The 19023-nt window shown below is 44.9% G+C and overlaps 1 long non-coding RNA gene across 1 annotated transcript in view; it reads right to left on the bottom strand.

Moving 5' to 3' along the window:
- The window catches only part of LOC137517656 (uncharacterized), a 48325-nt gene that overhangs the window by 8096 nt on the left and 21206 nt on the right, over positions 1-19023 (bottom strand). The window contains exon 3 of the long non-coding RNA XR_011020610.1: positions 17858-17896. This is a non-coding gene — a long non-coding RNA (uncharacterized lncRNA). The remainder of the gene's footprint in view (positions 1-17857; positions 17897-19023) is intronic.

Here is a 19023-nt window from a genome sequence, read left to right as displayed (position 1 = left end):
AGCGATACTAAAACAGTGACAGTTTTCACTGATCACTGTTTTTAGATCACTAGGATAGTGACAGGGGGGTGATAAGGGGACAATCAGAAGTGATCAGAGAGCATTCAAAGGCGATCAGAGGCCAATCAGAGGCGATCAGAGGGCAATCAGAGGCCAATAAGAAGGCAATCAGAGGTGATCAGAGGTGATCAGAAGGCAATCAGAGGTGATCAGAGGTGATCAGAGGGCAATCAGAGGCAATCAGAGGCGATCAGAGGGCAATCAGAGGCAATCAGAGGGCAATCAAAGGCCAATAAGAGGGCAATCAGAGGTGATCAGAGGCAATCAGAGGTGATCAGAGGTGATCAGAGGGCAATCAGAGGCAATCAGAGGCGATCAGAGGCCAATCAGAGGTGATCAGAGGCGATCAGAGGGCAATCAGAGGTGATCAGAGGGCAATCAGAGGTGATCAGAGGGCAATCAGAGGCAATTGGGGGGTTAAATGTGCTGATGGTGCTACTTGCAGGGCTGCCTGTCCTCTCTGGTGGTCGATCCGAGCAAAGAAGACCACCAGAGGAGGAGGCAGCCAGTATAATAGACTGAATTTACTAAATAATGTGTATTATACACTTTTAACTGGTCAGTTTCGTAAATCAACAGCTTGCCGACGCTGATCATTGGCCTGGAAGCTGTTGTCTCAGCTCCCCTGGGCGTCATGCAGGGAACGCGCACTCGTCGTGAGAGTGCCCATCTAGTGATGAGCGTAATGACCTAAGTACGATTTTGTGAAATGTTGCGTAATGCGCGAAATTACGATTACTGCTAATATCACAAATTATGTGCAATTTTGTGTTTATGGGAAATTTCGTAATTACGATTTTTTTAAGTAACAAAAACAAATCAGAATTTTGTGTTTAACTTGTAAATTCGTCCGTTCTCGAAATTGTGTTCCAGTCCAGAGCCTCCTTATATATTTAAAGCTACAGCACTTGCAGGGACCTTTGCATTATCAGATATTGCAAGGCCCCAAACCAAGTGTCTCAGCATGCATGACCGCTAAGTGCACCTTGACAAAGAGCACCTGTCTTAGAAGTGGCTGCAGGTAAAACCTCCTGATAAATTTAAAGTGACAGCACATGCAGGGACCTTTGTATTATCAGTTATTGCAAGGCCCAAAACCAAGTGTCTTAGCAAGCATGAACGCTTGACACCTTGACAAAGAGTACCTGTCTTAGAAGTGGCTGTAGGTAGAGCCTCCTGATGCATTTAAAGTGACAGCACGTGCAGGGACCTTTGCATTGTCAGATATTGCAAGGCCCCAAACCAAGTGTCTCAACATGACTGCTAAGTGCACCATGGCAAAGAGCACCTGTCTTAGAAGTGGCTGCAGATAGAGCCACCTAATACGTTTAAAGTGACAGCATGTGCCTTTGCATTATCAGTAATTTCAATCAGTAATTGCAATCAATGAGTGACTTTTCTGAGTTTAGTCATTACCTAAATGGGCATAATTACTATTAGAAAAGAAATTACATCCATTTTCGTAACTAAAATAACTGTGTTTCTACAGAAAACACAAAATTACGAAATTTTGCGTTAAATGCAAATTTGTGCTGAAACGCGAAATTACGAAACCGATATTTCGCTTACGGAATTTTGAATTACAGTTTGTATGGCAATTACAAAATTACTAATTTGTGTCGTAGCAGCAAAATTTGCAAACCGTAATTAAGAAAATGCGAAATTACAAAACTTTCGGCTCAACGCTATGCTCGTCCCCTGCTAATCTTGCGATGAGCGAGAGAGCCACTTTGCGGCTGCCATGGTTGCAGATCATGTACTTACATATAACGTTTATAATAAAGTCCGACCACCTGAATATCATTTGAAGATGAGAAGCATAAACTGTGCTGCATGTATGCATGGTGGCGATGTATTTATTGTCACTTTCTAAATGCAAATATTGGCAAGAAAGCATTTCAAGAAAAGTGGCACAACTAATATGCTGCCTTAGTTCACCAACTGCAGAAACAACACATGATGGATTAGATAGAATAAGCAAAGCACACAAACACTTAATAGGTCATTGTAAAGCAGCAAGGCAGAAAGCCCGACACCATGCAAGAAGAAGATAAATCACAAGTGTTTTTTACACCTAAACACCTCATGACTCACCTTATAATTCAGGTTCTGGGACTTCAGAATATGTGATGTATATGATATATAAACATATATACAGTATATATATATATATATATATATATATAGAGAGAGAGAGAGAGAGAGAGAGAGAGAGAGAGAGAGAGAGAGGGATTTGGCAAAATGAGACAGAAATTAAGAGGTACACACAAAGAAAGAGTGAGGGATACATTTACTTGGCAATATGAGGTGGGTGGGTGGGGGAGTAAGGAAAGGTGGTTGAAGTAGTGGTGGGAGAGTTGGCAGTATATACAGTACAGTGTAATTTGGATATGTTTGCGTGTGCGTGCATGCGTGTGTAACAAAATGGCAATTAACCATTTCCCTAGCTAAAACCAGTGTTGCTCAGATACAATCCGTGATCACGGCATAGCCGTGCTTCACAAGCATTTTCTTCACTATCCGACATCGTGAAATGAATCCATGATCGAGAATCGATCACGAAATTCAATTACGCATTTTAAATCCATGATTTCATAAACTATAAGGTCTTTTTTAAAAAAAATATACTCTTGTTCTACTTGACGTATCCTGCAAATTTGGTGTTTATAGCATGTAAGGGGGCTTTGCTATTAACTGCTAAAGTTGGCGGGTTTGGGCTGTATTTAATCACCAATACTGTTTCATTGGAAACGTTAAATTCAATTTTCTCAAAAAAACTATAAGATCTTTTTGAAAAAAAAATTTTAAGTTGTAACCATTGATCACCTTTATAATCCATGGAATTTTGGTGATCATAGCATGTATGAGGGCTTTGCTATTAACGTTAAAGTCTAATCCTTGATCACGACCGTGATCACGTATTCTACAGGCAATCACAGCTAAAATCTGACTTGAATTCGGAAGTCAGTTTCAAATCCGGGTCACAATCACAGCTTATCTGGATTTTGAGACTGCCGTGCCCAGATTTATTTGAATCCACGAGCAACACTAGCAGGGGTGTTGCTAGTATCCTAAGAGATCCAGGGCACTTTTGGGCACTCCAGCCAAAAATGGGTGTAACCACGGATCAGAATGTGGGTGTGGCAATGGGTGGAGACAATTTTACATGCAATTAACAGCGGTCTAAGTAGGCCTGTCCAGCAAAATGTTGGATGAAGCCCCCTCTCCATTAATAAAAACATAACACAAAATGTAGAATATCCCATAAATAGACAGTCATTTAAATATAACTAGGCAGAGTTACCTGGTTTCTGGGCTGGATGGTCTGGATTTCTGCTGGGTGGGCGGGACTGATGACAGGTTGTCTGGCAGTCCCCCTATAGCATTCTCTAACCTTCTAGTAGACCCCCTCCCATGCTCTATTGAGCCTCCCAATGCGGTACCACAACTCCCAGAATGCCTCCATAGAAGAACCACAACTTCCTGCATGTCCCCAGCTAGGAGCTCTAGCATCTGATTTATTCTCAGACATTAGGGGGAGAAGCCCAGGAAGAGAAGATGTCTACAGAATCTGGGAGACCAAGCGGCCAGAGGTGAGTACTGCTGTCCAGTGCCTGAGCCTGCCTTGGGGACATTTGGGGCACCACCCCAGAATAGATCCGGGGCATGTGCCACTGATCTTTGGGGCTAGAAACGCCCCTGAACACTAGCTAAAACAGCAAAACAGAGACTTGTATAACTTAAAGAGGAACTCCAGTGAAAATAATGTAATAAAAAAGTGCTTCATTTTTACAATAATTATGTATAAATGATTTAGTCAGTGTTTGCTCATTGTAAAATCTTTTAAATCCCTGATTTACATTCTGACATTTATCACGTGGTGACATTTTTACTGTTGGCAGGTGATGTAGCTGCTGCATGCTTTTTTTGTCAGCTGGAAATAGCTGTAAACAGCTATTTCCCAGAATGCAACAAGGTTCACAGACAGGAAACTGCCAGAAGTACCATGGTACTCAGAGCTTCTTGTGGGAGGGGTTTCACCACAATATCAGTCATACAGCGCCCCCTGATGGTCTGCTTGTGAAAAGGAATATATTTCTCTTGTAAAAGAGGGTATCAGCTACTGATTGGGATAAAGTTCAATTCTTAGTCGGAGTTTCTCTTTAAGTAAATAAAATGTATTTAAAGGGACACTTAAGCCTTAAAAAAAAAGTTTTACTCACCTGGGGCTTCTACCAGCTCCCTGCAGCTGTCCCGTGCCCTCACAGTCACTCACGGATCCTCCTCTCCCACTCCGCCAGTCATTATTGTTTTTCGTCCGACAGGCTCACTGTGGCTGCGCAGGCCTGGCCACCCGTCTGCTACTTTGCATTCCCGTCTGCAATAGCATGCTGCGCAGGACGTAAAGAAAACTACGGGTCGCCAGGCCTGTTGGCGAAACAAAACTAGGTGGCAGCGTGGTACAGGAGGATCCACGAGTGACTGTGAGGGCACGGGACGGCTGCAAGGGGATTTTTTTTAAGGCTTAAGTATCCCTTTAAACTGCATACTGGCAACCTGACAAAGCTTACAAACTGTTAATATAGACAATCTTCTTTTTTTTCAGTCATCACCTCAATGCACCCTGGGTAAATGATCAGTTTTTAATTGGATAGTATATACCGTATTTTTCGGACTATAAGACGCTCCGGACCATAAGACGCACCTAGGTTTAGAGGACAAAAACCAAGGAAAAAATAATATACTAAGCCTGATGCGTCCATGCTGCAGGGGCGTCTTATAGACTTTCCCCCCTACAATTATTATGTCTCCCTTGTGCCTTCCTTGTTTCCCTGTGGTCTCCTCTGTCCCTCTGCTGCTTTTATGTCCCCCTTCTGTCCATTGTCTCCCTGTGCCCTCTGGTGTCTTCCTGTATCCTCTTTCCCCCTTCCTCTGACCCCATGTCATCTGTCCCCCTTCCTCTGTCTCGATTGTCCTGTTTCCTCCATGTCCAGTGTCTGTTAACCCAGTGTCTGCTATCCCTGTCCTCTGTGTTCCAGTGTCTGCATGTCCCCCTGTGTCTGTTGTCCTCCGTGTCCAGCCTGTCCTAGTGTCTGCATGTCCCCGTGTATTAAATACATTCACGTAGCTGCAGCTATACTCAGGCTGTCCTGCCTTATATACATTTTTGTCTGTAATGTCCCTGGGTACTACCGTCTACCGCAAGTGGAAGTCGTTTACAGCAAGTGGAAGTCCGCACAACATACCATACATGCAGCTATCCTCAGGCTGTCCCCGCCTTCATCACCGCACTGTCCCCGCCTTCATCACCGCGCTGTCCCCACCTTCATCACCGCGCTGTCCCCACCTTCATCACCGCGCTGTCCCCGCATTCATCACCGCGCTGTCCCCGCCTTCATCACCGCGCTGTCCCAAGCACTTGGATGTCCGTGATGTCCGCGGCCGGTATTACCGATGCGTTCCTAATCAGGAAGTGTCCCGCTCAGCTTTGGCGATAAATGGGCCAATCAGACGGGGACGCTGGCCCCAACTGCCAATCACGCCGCACACTCTTCACTGTGCACTCTACAGTGATTGGTCCCAATGACGGAGAGGCTGTCCCGCCCTCTAGCCATCTCATCCTATTAACAGGGTTGCTAGGAGCAGTGTGCGGCGTGATTGGCGGTTGGGGCCAGCGTCCCTCGTCTGATTGGCCCATTTATCGACAACGCTGAGCGGGACATTTCCTGATTAGGAAAGCATCGGTAATACCGGCCGGGGACATCACGGACATCCAAGTGCTTGGGACAGCGCGGTGATGAAAGCGGGACAGCGCGGTGATGAAAGCGGGACAGCGCGGTGATGAAAGCGGGGACAGCCTGAGGATAGCTGCATGTATGGTATGTTGTGCGGACTTCCACTTGTGGTACTTGCGGTAGACGGTAGCACCCGGGGACATTACAGACAAAAATGTTTTTAAGACAGGACAGCCTGCGGCTACGTGAATGTATTTAATACACGGGGACACGCAGACACTAGGACAGGCTGGACAGGGGAAGGAGGCGCAGGTCCCAATACGTAGTATTCGGACTATAAGACGCACTGACTTTCCCCTCCCACTTTTGGGGGAGAAAAAGTGCGTCTTATAGTCCGAAAAATACGGTAATCTTACCATCCGGAACTTTAGTTTGTCTTTTCTAGGACACTGAACAGGGGCTGAGCAGGCAGTCTTTGTTCCCCTACCCATAACTTATGCCAGGAAAAGGAAGTGGCTAGACCCAGGTATGCTCACCCAGGGTACAATCAACATATTACAATTTACAGCATTCACTTTACTAAGACTGGAACCTTGCCGTGCTCTGTGATTCATTTTGTTGTTTAGCTAGTTCTGTTACTTTATCAGTTAATCATTAGTTGTTTCTACCTTGCATCACTAAATGTAAAAAGTTTTGCACCTGAACCATCCATCTGTGGTTTATGGTTTCTTCTTCACTTACCAACCTTGCAATATGAAGATCTATGACAAATATGATTTACATGGTGGAACACTAGGGACATTTAGTCCTATAGAAGATACAAGTCAGCAATTTCACATAGTGAGGTTGCTTATTTTCAAGCCAGTCAGTAATATAACTATTGTTTAATGTAGCTGTGGCAATTCCACTGTGTACAATTCACTCCCTGGACTCTTTCACAGGGATAGTGACAGAACAGACCAGCTGTTTCATGTTCCATTTATAGATCAATCAACACATTTTTAAATTTAAATTTATTGTGAGTGTATTTTACATTATGATTTTATTTGGTACTTGTATGATGTATTTTGATTTTTTGCTATACTGATTTATGTAAATTATTATTATTATTGTTTTACATGGTGTCAACATCTTCTGCTGAGGTTATAGCTGAATGCTGAACCAAACAAATTGTTAGATTGGTGCAGCTTCTGGACTAGATATTACTGTGAGTGAGAGGAGTTGACCAAGGTGGAGGATAGGAGGACTTTATGTGTAGAGTGAAGATTTCAGATTTAACGGTATCTTAAAACTAGCTACAAGATGTATAGGTCTGAGCCCACCACACGATTTTTCAACCATTTTTTTCGATGACCAGCGATTTTTTGAGCCATAAGTGATTTCTGTGATCTCACAATGTGGGTACAGGCGCACGATTGTGCGATCATGTGATCAATGTTTAGCGATGTATAGCGATAATGACCATTACGCAAGATCTTTAAGATCCTTGCAAAACTGTGCAGATAACCCCGATCGCTTGACTTCCCTTTTGCACCCATCATGTGCCATCGTGTGATGTTACATGTACCCATCAGGCAGAAGATGTATCGTGGAACGCTCATCGTCAGAGGGACGTCGCTGGATCCATCTTCCTCCATGGGGTGCGCTCAGTGATGACCTGTGTAAAAACGACCTCACATAGCGTAATACTGTATAAACAAAAAGTACAACACACTCCTCAGTGCAAGTGATAAGGTGCTCACACGTGATCCCAGCTCCCCTAAAGGTTGAAAGGCTCACCAGATAGTTTCCACCGAATCGCAGGTGGTAATCTCACATCAGCACATATGTATCACTCAGACCTTCAGTGACCATATCCAATTGATAAAAAAGCAGCCTTTAATAAAACACATACAAATACATCATCGCGCAGTATGTCAGTTCCAATATAAAAAACACACTGCGCCTCTCGCGCACTCAGAACACTTACAGGATCCCTCTGGGGGATAGAGTAGCTTGTCACAGCAGTAAGTCCCTCGGTTCCAGACGCTTGAGAACTTGTTCCAGCCGTTCGCGGCGTCCCGCACTGCCGGTTCCCGCGCCTCCGGACTTCCGCAACTCCAACCACGTGACCTGCGTCAGGAGTTGCGGAAGTCCGGAGGCGCGGGAACCGGCAGTGCGGGACGCCGCGAACGGCTGGAACAAGTTCTCAAGCGTCTGGAACCGAGGGACTTACCGCTGTGACAAGCTACTCTATCCCCCAGAGGGATCCTGTAAGTGTTCTGAGTGCGCGAGAGGCGCAGTGTGTTTTTTATATTGGAACTGACATACTGCGCGATGATGTATTTGTATGTGTTTTATTAAAGGCTGCTTTTTTATCAATTGGATATGGTCACTGAAGGTCTGAGTGATACATATGTGCTGATGTGAGATTACCACCTGTGATTCGGTGGAAACTATCTGGTGAGCCTTTCAACCTTTAGGGGAGCTAGGATCACGTGTGAGCACCTTATCACTTGCACTGAGGAGTGTGTTGTACTTTTTGTTTATACAGTATTACGCTATGTGAGGTCGTTTTTACACAGGTCATCACTGAGCGCGCAGTGGAGTGCATAGCACCAGAAGATTGTGTATACTCTATACAGGAGAGACCACAGCGCACTTAGAGGAACTGGATGGAACTGAGTTGATTTTATATAAAGTTGTGTCAAGGACAAACTATAAGAGAATTGTTATTATTAGCAAGGGCAGCGCAGCAATTTTAAATTAAGATTCCTCCATGGGGTGATGAACATTTAGCTTAAGAAATCGGAGAGACATCAGGTTTTTTTGGTAGGCCACAGAGTAAGATTTTGCAGTCATCAAAATGGAATATGATGTGGCATGTGCAAACATTTTTTTGTAGCCTCTTGTGTAAGGCAGGCTTATATATAGGATATGTTTTGAGCTATAAGTAGGGGTATGTAGCTAATATGGGGCTTAAATGAAAAATCTGACTCAAATAACTTTTACTACTCATTAATACTAGAGTTTGGTCCTGGGCTTTTGTTACGTTTGAAAGAAATTCATTAAAATGCAACATTTCTTGGCACATGATATTTAGAATACACAAACACAGCCGCACTCACTTAATCTCAGTGTTTTAACAAATGTGAACATTTTACTAAAATTATTTAAGGATTTTTTATAAACAGTTGTAACTTTGCTTGGTTGGTCTTTAGCTGGCATGACACTCATTTAAACATCTATGACTTTGCAATATTTAATTATCATCTAACAGAAAAAAAACACTTCCCGGTACTTTTACTGAAGAGCACCCTTTCATTTTCTGCTAAATTATAAAATACCATATGCAAACTCTGCCCTTTTTTGAGCATTGACCATACTTTTCTTCTGTCAATATTTTTTGCTTTACACCAGGTAACTATGGTAGCAAAGTCAACAAACAGCAGATCTTGTAAATTGTCGTTATATTACCATACACATTATATTCTTTTATCAAGGGGACAGAAAGTGAATGAAAATATAGGATTACAGTAATACCTCTGCAATCAAGGAATAAGAAAGATAAGGTTAATAATTTCAATGTGAGAAATAAATAAGCTTTATTGTAAACACAGGAGTGTATTTTTTTCTTAATTACTGTATATCACTGTGGATAAGCCAATTTTTGATCACTCAAATTTTTAGTGTAAGGTGTGTGTGTGTGTGAGGGGGGGGGGGAGCTTATATGTGGGTGATATACTATGTGTGTAGGGCTCCACTATGCAGAGCATGCATTGGAAGCATACTGAAAAGCATAGATATCTCTCATCACATCTTCCGAGAGCTTCTTCACTAATGCTGAGTTCCAGGCTCACGGCAGCCCCATGACAGTTCAGAAGCTGCTAAGTAGATGCAAGGATGGAAACTGGAGCAAGGAAAGGTAGCTATGCTTCCACTGGCACACTCCAATGCACACTAAGCATCCACTGATAGGCTCCAATAGGATCAATGCATGGGGGACTAGGGTACCACATTTTTTTTAAAATTATTTGCGTACATTACTTCGCATGTTACCACAAATGTTTTTAGGTTGTATTTTATGTACATGATAATGCAGTGCAAAGCAACACCAAGTGTGAAAGTAGCCTTAAAGTGTACATCAATTTTTAAAGAAAAAAAACCCCATCACAATAAAAAAACATGCACAACATGCACAACTACAAACGTGACAAAATTTCAGTAAACATTACATAAAACATCTTGTTGCTTTCCTTTGCTCTGGTATACTCACAAAGAATTGTGTTGGTTGTAACACAATTGTTGTATTGGTACAGGAGCAGTGAACAGACAGTTAACACTGCAATGCACATCTCAATGTAAACAGGGCTGTTCAAATGGAAACATTAACTGCAGAATGAATTGGGGATGTGAAAATTTAAATATGAAGTGGTTATGTCTACCAGTGGTCTTTTTTTTTATTTCTCTATTTATTGTTACTACCCATCTCTCCTCTGGATTGCAAGCTCACAATGCAAGGCTCTCCCCTTATTTACAGTTTTTTGTGTTTGATGTACTTGTAAGCATACACCTTCATTCTTAGATAGAGATGGCCTGAACCTTCGATTTTAGGTTCGCGAACTGGGTCCGCGAACCTTCGCCAAACGTTTAATTCGCGTGAACTTTCACGAACCGCAATAGACTTCAATGGGGAGGCAAACGTTGAAAACTAGAAACATTTATGCTGGCCACAAAGTGATGGAAAAGATGTTTCAAGGGGTCTAAAACCTGGAGGGGGCAGGCGGAGTGGGATAGACGCCAAAAGTCCCGGGGAAAAATATGAATTTGACGCAAAGCAGCATTTTAAGGGCAGAAATCACATGAAATGCTAAATTGCAGGCCTAAAGTGCTTTAACCCTCCTGGCGGTATGAAAAATTCCGCCAGGAGGCAGCAAGGCAGTTTTTTTTTTTTAAAATCATGTAGCGAGCCCAGGGAATCCCCCCGCCCGCTTCGATCGCCTTCGGCGATCTCCGATCAGGAAATCCCGTTCAAAGAACGGGATTTCCTGGAGGGCTTCCCCCGTCGCCATGGCGACGGGGCGGGATGACGTCACCGACGTCACCGACGTTGTGACGTCATTGGGAGTCCCGATCCACCCCTCGGCGCTGCCTAGCACTGATTGACCAGGCAGCGCACGGGGTCTGGGGGGGGCCCGCGCACTGCGACAGATAGCGGCGATCGGGCGCGGGGCGGCGGCGATCAGTGTGCTGGCACAGCTAGCAAAGTGCTAACTGCGTCCAGCAAAAAAAAAGTAAGCAAATCGGCCCGAGCAGGGCCGGAGAAAACCTCCTGCGCGGCTTACCCCGAACTACGTTAGGGGTTACCGCCAGGAAGGTTAAAACATCTTACATGTGTATACATCAATCAGTGTGTAACGCACCACAAACAGCTGTTCGTGTAGTGACGGCCGTGCTGGACTGGTGCGCACCATGGCCAGAGTGCAGGCTGTGGCATTTTTCAAGCCCATATGGTCGCCGGGCTGTGGTAGCTCAATGATAGAACAACAGTGACTGTCTAGCTGATCAAATTTGGTCTGTCCACAATGAAGCAACAACCTTATTATCTTGGGTGTGACCCCCCCCCCGAGGCACTCATATTGCCGTTGGTCATTGCGATACACAAGCCCCTTCACCGCGGCGAGGTAATGATTACAAAGGGGAATTGGCACATGTACATGCCTTTTGTCTTGTTGTTGCAGCTGCAGCGCAGCCAGAAAAATTAGGCAGGCATGTACACGCACCAGTAAAATTATTATAGCGGTCTTAAAAATTCAGGAATCCACCTGGAGTTCTGGACCCTGTTGGTGGTGGCAGAGAAGGCAGTCAAGCGGCCTGCAGGCAGAGATGCTATGTGGGGAGCGACTTAGTCTTGGGGCAGGCACTCACACGGCGTGCAGGCAGAAATGCTGTGTGTGGGGACTGACTTAGTCTTCGGGCAGGCAGTAGCCCTCCAGGATCCATGCCTCATTCATTTTGATAAAGGTGAGGTACTGAACACTTTTTTGACTTAGGCAACTTCTCTTCTCAGTGACAATGCCTCCAGCTGCTCTGAAGGTCCTTTCTGACAGGACGCTTGAGGCAGGGCAAGACAGAAGTTGGATGGCAAATTGGGACAGCTCTGGCCATAGGTCAAACCTGCACACCCAGTAGTCCAGGGGTTCATCGCTGTTCACAGTGTCTACATCCACACTTAAGGCCAGGTAGTCGGCTACCTGTAAGTCGAGGCGTTGGTGGAGGGTGGATCCGGAAGGGGCTAAGGCGCGGCTTTGGACTAAAGAATGTCCGCATGTCCGACATCACCATGAGGTCGCTGGAGGTCCTGTCCTTGCCTGCCTGGACATGGGAGGAGGATTATTGGCATGGGTACCCTTATTCCTTTGTGCTGTGACTTCACACTTAAACGCATTGTAAAGCTTAGTTGCCAGCTTGTTCTGCAAGTGCTGCATCCTTTCTGCCCTCTGGTTGTTGGTAACATGTGTTGGTAACATGTCCGTCACTTTGTGCCTATACCGAGGGTCTACCGGTAGTAGCGTGGCAACCCAGTACAGCTCATTCACCTTGAGGTTTTTTTTTATACAGGGGTCCCTCAACAGGCTGAACAGCACAAAAGACGCCATCTGCACAAAGTCGGATCCAGATGTACTATCCATCTCCTTTTGCTCTTCCTCAGTCACGTCAGGTAAGTCCTCCTCCTCCCCCCAGCCATGAACGATACCATGGGAACATCGAGCAGCACAAGCCCCCTGCGACGCCTGCTGCGGTTGTTCTTCTGCCGCCGCCTCTTCCAAAGAAACACCTTCCTCATCATCTGAGTCTGACTCCTGTTCCCCACATGACTCTTCCTCCTCCTTCCCCATCTGTGCTGCCGCTGGTGTAGAGGAAACATCTGGTTCTGATGAAAATTGCTCCCACAACTGTTCCTCCCATAACTGTTCCTGTTTACGCTCCTCTACAGCTTGATCCACCACTCTACGCATGGCATGCTCCAGGAAGTAAGTGTACGGGATCAAGTCGCTGATGGTGCCTTCACTGCGACTTACCAGGTTGGTCACCTCCTCAAATCGCCGCATGAGCCTGCATGCATTTCGCAGCAGTGTCCAGTTGTTGGGCTAGAACATCCCCATCTCCCCAGATTGTGTCCTTTTACTGTAATTGTACAGGGACTGAGTGACGGCTTTCTCCTGTTGTAGCAGGTGAGAGAACATGACCAGGGTTGAATTCCAGCGAGTCGGGCTATCGCATATCAAGCATCTCACCAGCAAGTTGTTTCTCCGCTGAATGTCCACAAAGCGTGCCATGACTGGTAGAAATTGGCTTCTTCCGCTCAAAGATTTCCCTTACGGACACCTGGCTGCTGTGGGCAAAGGAACAGGAACCGCTCAAGGGCAGAGGCAAGGTGGAGGAGGGTGGCTGTGAAGGTGCAAGGGAGAAAGCGGCTGAAGATGCTGCACCTGAAGGAGGAAGAGGAGAATTCGTAAGGCAGTTGTCCATACGTGGGTGTTGGCCTTTCCGTGGCTCAATTTTTGGAGGCAGAGAGAACAGATGGCATTGCTCTGATCTATGGATGACACGCTAAAAAATTTCCAAACCGCTGAACCCCCTGAGGTGATGGCACTATGGTGGCATCAGCAGCTGACGTTGAAGGGCATGTTGGCTGGTGCCAGACACTGCCACCAGCTGTTTCTGACGACGAGCTCCCCTGCTTCTTTCATGAACTTGTCTCCTCCTACTCCTCTCTGGCTTCCCCTCTGAACTGTCCCCTTGGTCATCTCGTCTCTTAGGATCCCCCGTGGTATCTGTATCATCGTCATCATCATAATCATCCTGCCCAGCTTAGCTTGTCTCAGACACCTCCAAAACTTCACCAACAGCAGGTACTTCATCATCCTCATCCTCACATGCAATGTCCATAGTGTCGCCGCCTAACTCAGACATATGAGGTGGTGTAACTTGCTTAGCGCCTTATCTGGTTGTAACAATAATGGCTGTGAATCAGTTAATTCCCCACCAATTAACTCCTGCAAAGCGTCAAATGCAGCAGCTGTGGTGCTTGCAGTAGCGCTGGTGGCTGCGGAAGAATAGGAGTTCTGTGTTAAATAGTCAACCACGTCCTGACAATCTTAGGAGTTGATGGGATGTGCCTTCTTCTGAGCACTGTACTTTAGGCCAGGGCCGCACGAAATCACATCAACATGACCTTGCACAGACCTGCTGGGTGGCCTCCCTCTGGGTCTGCCTCTACCTCTGCCTCTACCTGTTTTGTCCGTTTTGTCCATATCGGGGGGGATGAAGTGAAAGGTATGCACTGACTTGACTAACACAGGTGCAGTTAACAGGTATGCACAGAGTGGTATATCACACTGCGTGCTCTTACGTAGGTGGGTGGGTGCACAGTGAACAACAGGTAGGTAGGTATATGCAGTGGGTATTACAATGTGCACCTGTCACACACAGACAGGTACTGGTCAGGCACAGTGACACTGCGTGCGCTCACGTAGGTGGGTGGGTTCACAGTGAACAACAGGTAGGTATATGCAGTGGGTATTACAATGTGCACCTGTCACACACAGACAGGTACCGGACAGGCACAGTGACACTGCATGCGCTCACGTAGCTTGGTTGGTGCACAGTGAACAACAGGTAGGTAGGTATATGCAGTGATGGGTATTACAATGTGCACCTGTCACACACACAGGTAGTCACTGAATGTGCTGGGCCTGGCAGTGGCACACACAGTAGGAATTACCAAGGCTGTCTATGCAACACAAGTGTCAGTGGGACACGCACAAAAATAAAAATAGATCGCAAGAACAAGATTAGCTCTCAAAAGAGCTGTTGAGGGGTGCTTTTTTAGCAATAAGAATCAGCAAGGAGCAAGCTAAGAAGCCTACAAGAGCCTAACTAAGCTTTCCCTATAGGAGTCTGCAGCAGCTTTCCCTTCTCTAATTATCTTATAATGAAACTAAGCGCTCAACAGGTCTACAGTATGCATATATACACAATTCTTCTTTTACTCTCAGATGAGCCTAGTATGATACCCCCTTAATTATGAAATCCAATCATCCTCACAGAAATAGTGCATAGTTCATGTACTCTTCATAATGTGCAAAATTAGACAAAAGTCCTAGTGCTCAGGCCCAGAAACGATAGTCTGGGCAATTATCCTTAAAAAACTCCTCTCGACTGTATTGCCAATCCTTATCCTTTTACACTTGTCACAAATCCGAGCTTGCAATATTGTCATCAATAAGAGGAATCCTTAATTCAACAACGGTTATGCTCACCAGATGTAGACGCCAATCACTACATTTGGCATTTAGCGTATGTGGCCCAGCCTGTAAAAACCTTCTTATGTCTTCAGTAGACTCACCGCCGTACATGCAAAAAAACAAGAGGAACTTCTATGGTATAGTATGTTGATTACATGTACACTTCACCCCGTGTCTGACACACAGACCTCCACCAGTGTGATCCAGCACCTCAAATCCGTATACAAACACGCTGGCCTCTGACCAGATCATATGGCTGACCAATCAAGACCAGCATCAGCGCTTGCAGCAGTATTCAATTCCTTCTCAGACACGTCCCTCCAGTATCTCAACACCTTTGAACTCAGACAGACACTCCAATAGTGTAACACCGTTTATTCCAGTAAAAAATTGTTTAAAATTGCACTTACAATCTCCATTAAAATATGCGCATGTAAAATTATCCTCGAGGTTCAGCGTCTCCCTCCGTGGCTAGGCTCCGCCCAACTAGTTTCGTCGTAATGACTCATCAGGGGCTTGGCCTACCACCGGAGGAGACGCCTATTATATATCCATCAGTCTCCTTTCTACATTGTCGTGTAAAGATGCCGCCCACCAACTCCATTAGCCTCAGCGGAGGTCATTGTATATTGCGGAATACCGCCACCTATCTTGCCCCCACTAGTCCTATTTAGTAACATAATATGTAACAACATATAATACCCACCATTAAAGATGAAAATCTAATATCTACTTCTAGTGTTCTCTTCCTGGGGCTTGCGTGTAAACGAACACCGCCCCCTCCTATGTTGTGCACTCTCATTGGTTGGCGACGGCGTATGTCGACCTCCCCTCAGCGGGAGTTCCCATCACCATAGTGATTTTTTACACTCTCCTACCCTTATATTCACACGCTGACAGCTCAGAGACTAGCACATGCGTACTTCCTGCATGGTGCTGCATATGCACACTGTGCAACAACTAGCCATCATAGCCGTTCAGTAAAGGTCACACTAGTAGTATAATGAGATCCAGTGACAGATCAACAAATCATTCCCCCTAAGTATTATCCCCTACCAATAAGCCACTACAGCTGGATGGTGCTATAATTGAATATTGGAATCTGTGTGCATCATCTTCACACATCCACATAAACCACATCCAAACCCCTATATATATTGTTATAATACACAGAATCACAAAAAACTGTAAAATATTTTGAACAATAAACAGATAATAAAAAATGATAGTCCAGAATCCACTCTACCGCTTATTCAATCATCTGAAATATAGCAATTAATGTCTAATTCCACATTCAACCCCCCTGGTCTTAGTGTTTTCAACTCATATATCCAGCGAGTCTCCATTTTGGAGATCTCCATCACCTTGTGACATCCTCTCCATCTGGTAGTCAGTTTTTGGATACCCTGGAAAGTGAGTAGACTCGGGTCTCTGAAATGTTTATCATCAAAGTGTTTGGAAACACTATGTCCCTGGAAGCCCTTTAGAATGTTATTAATATGCTCCCCCACCCGTGCCTTTAAAGATCTCTTAGTTCTTCCCACATACTGCAGCCCGCATGGGCACCCCAAAAGGTATACCACATGGGTGCTGCAGCAGTGCATGAATTCTCGTATCTTGTGACTATGACCTGTCATGTGGCTTAATACAGTCTGTGTTTTAATTCCCTGTGCTCTCTCGCATACAGTACATTGTCTGCATGGGAAAAAACCCACCTGTCCCCACATATCAGTCCTGTTAGTGACTTTTGGGCCATCTATGTATGTTCTAACCAGTTTCCGTTGCAAGTTATCTGCCCGTTTGTAAATGAAATGTGGCTTAACCGGCAGTGCAGCCCCCAACACTGGATCAGTTCTCAACAGCCCCCAATGCTTTCCAATCACTTTCTCTACTTCCCTATACTGGGAGTTGTAATCCAGGATGATGGCATGTTCAAAATCATTCTGTTTGTTCTGTGTGCCCCTTTCTGCCAGAAACCCATCTCTACTGCATTGAAGGACTTCTCCAGCTGTTCTTTCTAACTCCCTCCGTTCATACCCCTTCTCCACAAATTTCTCAATTAGCATTCCTGTTTGCATAATATAGTCAACATCCTTCATGCAATTCCTGCGGATCCGACAAAATTGCCCCCTAGGTATATTCTGCAACCATTTCGGGTGATGGCAACTACCAATAGGTATGTGGGAGTTCCTGTCTGTTTTTTAAAAAAAAAAATTTGTCCCCACTGTCTCTTCTTTTTTCATAATAACGATGTCAAGGAAATCCAATTCCATTGCATCGCTTTTTGCCGTGAGATGGATGCCCAGGTCATTGTCATTGAGCCAACCAACATATTCCTGCAGTTCACCACTTGTACCTTCCTAAATCCAGAATAGATCATCAATAAACCACCACCTTCTCTAATTACCAGGCACACGAGTGAGTGAAAAGCCTGACGCTGCCTGCCTTTTATAAGGGGGAAGGGCCTCCAGGAGGGAGTGTAGCCTGATTGGCTACAATGTGCCTGCTGACTGTGATGTAGAGGGTCAAAGTTGACCCTCATAATGCACTATGGGGGAGAATCGAACTTCCGGTAAAGTTTGCGGTTGTCCGCAATCGCGAACCCCGGAAGTTCGCCAGGAACCGTTCGCCGGCGAACCGTTCGGGCCAGCTCTATTTCTTGAATAGCATTATTAAATTTTCTATTATTTACAGTATATATGTGTTTGTATACCTATATTCTTTGATTTTCCAACTGTTTTAGATATAAATAGTTGAAATATTGTTACTCACTGTTTTCCATATTGTACAGTAGCAGAGAAGATGATTGTGCTGCATAAATAAAAAATAATAATGGGTTCAGTAAAGCTTAATTTAGTATACCTATAGAATAACTGTCTGGAAACTGAACTGAAAAGGGTATTTTAAAATCATTACATGGCAAAAAGGTTAAAATATCATTGACATATAAATATATAATAATAATAATCCTATCTAATAAAAGCCAACTGTCTCTGCATCCAGCGTGTGTCCCTGTGTGTGTGTGTCCCTGCTTTAAACAAACTGCGCATGTGCGCGGAGACACTGAGGGGGAGTGACGTGCGGCTTCAAGGGGCAGACGGGGCATGTGCGTGCGCGTTACAGGTGCGCGCCGGTGTGCGTGCGGCGGGTGCGTATGCGGCAGGAGACCTAGAGCCAGTTTTTAAACGTGCTTAGCTCAGCTAGTATATAATATTATAATATATAAGCTATATATTATATAATATCAGCTATAAACATTAGCAGTTCTGGATATGTGCCTGGCTTTCAGGGGCATAAAGAAATGATGCAGTGATGCATCATGGGAAACCACAGTTAATCATTTAAGCTGAATTATTACAAATATATTCTGTTTTAACCAATGGAGAGAGAACAGAGGGGCACCACTTCTTTAAATCCCTTTACTCCAGTTGGTCAAGAGCAGATACAGAGCAGTGGGGGTATCAAGTGCCTGACTGCTGTTTCGCTGGCTAAATCAGCTTCTTCAGACGCAGAATGGTACATTCTGCCAATGAAGAAGCTGGTTAAGCCAGCAAAACAGGGATTTTAACCACTTCACAACTGAGGGGTTTAAAGAAGTGGTGCCCCACTCTTCTCTCTCCATTGGATATCTTAAGAATCTTGAATGTGCATCTTTCCCCAGCTCCGGTTGTTCCGCCCTGCTGCATTTGGTGCCAGGTACTGTTTCTTCATTTATACTAATATTCTGTTTTAAGAATGAAAAATTATATACAGCATCGATTTTTCATAAGAGGGCTTTTAGGTCTCTTTTAGCCTCTTTTACCTTCCTGGTAATTCTGGGTCACCAGGAGCGATCTCTGTATTCTGTGACATATGCAGCATTGTTGCCATAAAAAGCACCTCCACTAGAAATGACAATCTGTCATGGTGGATCGGAGGGAGGTCTCAGATTTAATTAC

Source organism: Hyperolius riggenbachi, chromosome 5 (genome assembly GCF_040937935.1).
Source record: "Hyperolius riggenbachi isolate aHypRig1 chromosome 5, aHypRig1.pri, whole genome shotgun sequence".
In the NCBI taxonomy this organism is placed as follows: domain Eukaryota; kingdom Metazoa; phylum Chordata; class Amphibia; order Anura; family Hyperoliidae; genus Hyperolius; species Hyperolius riggenbachi.
Note: the sequence above shows the minus strand (reverse complement) of the source record. Positions and strands in the feature narration are given on the sequence as shown.